Source organism: Nannobrachium achirus, assembly GCF_963921795.1.
Source record: "Nannobrachium achirus genome assembly, chromosome: 12".
In the NCBI taxonomy this organism is placed as follows: Eukaryota; Metazoa; Chordata; class Actinopteri; order Myctophiformes; family Myctophidae; genus Nannobrachium; species Nannobrachium achirus.
This window is the reverse complement of record NC_137832.1, coordinates 27,124,526-27,125,861: the sequence shown is the minus strand read 5'-3', so window position 1 is coordinate 27,125,861 and position 1,336 is coordinate 27,124,526. Positions and strand designations below refer to the sequence as shown.

The window sequence follows — 1,336 nt, the reverse complement described above, 5'->3', positions numbered from 1 at the left end:
AAGAAGCCTCTTTACTCAGTGCAACATAACAGCACCCTCGAGAGAGAGGTGACAGGGTAAACATGCTCACTGCCATAGCCAAATATAGCAGGGTAACGGTCCTTATCTCAAAGCTACTTATGATAACAGCTGGCTGTCACATCATCCATTTACGTATTTTGGCTTTGCGATTATAAATGGATGATTGAATGAACAAACAAACACGCAAATGCTTTCATGGAGCAGCCAGTATAGCATTAGGTATTATGAAAGACATTATAGACAAAAACGACAACCACAGCAATGAGAGAAATACGTTTTGAGATGGAGGTCTGATGAAATAACCACATTCTGAATTAGACTGCAAAAGACTGTACATTAGACCAGTGTTTCTCAAACTTTTAAATAGCAAGTTCTCGCCTTATCTCTGACAGTGAACAAATGGAACCAAATTAACGGTTCCATTTGTACCGTTACAGACTTGTATGGGTCCATTTAGACCCCACTAAAGGAACCCACAGAGTCCCTGGAATCCACTTTGAGAACCACTGCATTAGACGACTCAACTGTTGCCCAACAACATTCTGGCAAAAAAAGAGAAAGAAATTGACAAAAGTAATGGGCTAAATAAGAGAGCACCGACATATCCTTTGGGCTCACGGATAAACTTATCAGCCAGTGAGTGCTGGAGGATATAACAGAATAATTGGTCTTGTAAAGGATTGGATCAGATCACTATCAAGTCAACCAAAGTCAACATTTTCAATACTTTATCTCAGTGGTTCTCAAAGTGGATTCCAGGGACTTTGTGGGTTACTTTATGGGGTTCTAAATTGACCCATACAAGTCTGTAACTCTGACAGCATACAAAGGTATACTGTCAAAGTAAAGGGGAGACCTTAAAATGTAAAAAAAATGAGAAACACTGCTTTATCTAATAATTTTGATAATAAAATTCTATATTCCCCAACTGATTCCGACTTGAAGGATTTTTAAAGTGAATTGACCTTTAGCCCTGGTCCTAGCCTTGGTGTGTAAAGTAGCAGTACTTACAGAGCAGTGCAGGCTGAGCAAGGAGGGCTCTTCAGTGCAGAGGGACAGAGGAAGAGAATGAGAATGAAGGAGGGTGGGAGGGAACCACTGCAGCGCTGCCGCTCTCTCTCTCTCTCTCTCTCTCTCTCTCGCTCTCTCTCTCCCTCACTTACAGTATTCTCTCTCGCTTTCTCAGGCCAACAGGGTGTCTTTTATCTTCAGCGAGTGACTCAGCTAGGGTCTGAGTGTTTGACTGCCCATGTGTAGGCGTGTATGTGTATGTCGATATGTGTGCATGTGTGTTGTGTTTGCAGTCTGTGTGAGT

At 42.0% G+C, this 1,336-nt stretch overlaps 1 protein-coding gene across 1 annotated transcript in view; it reads right to left on the bottom strand.

Annotated features, from left to right (window-relative positions):
• The window catches only part of sorbs3 (sorbin and SH3 domain containing 3), a 40,904-nt gene extending 39,832 nt beyond the window's left edge, over positions 1–1,072 (bottom strand). The window contains exon 1 of the mRNA XM_080739254.1: positions 1,033–1,072. The gene's annotated coding sequence lies outside the window, so the exon portion shown is untranslated. The remainder of the gene's footprint in view (positions 1–1,032) is intronic.
• Between the last annotated feature and the right edge of the window lie 264 nt (positions 1,073–1,336).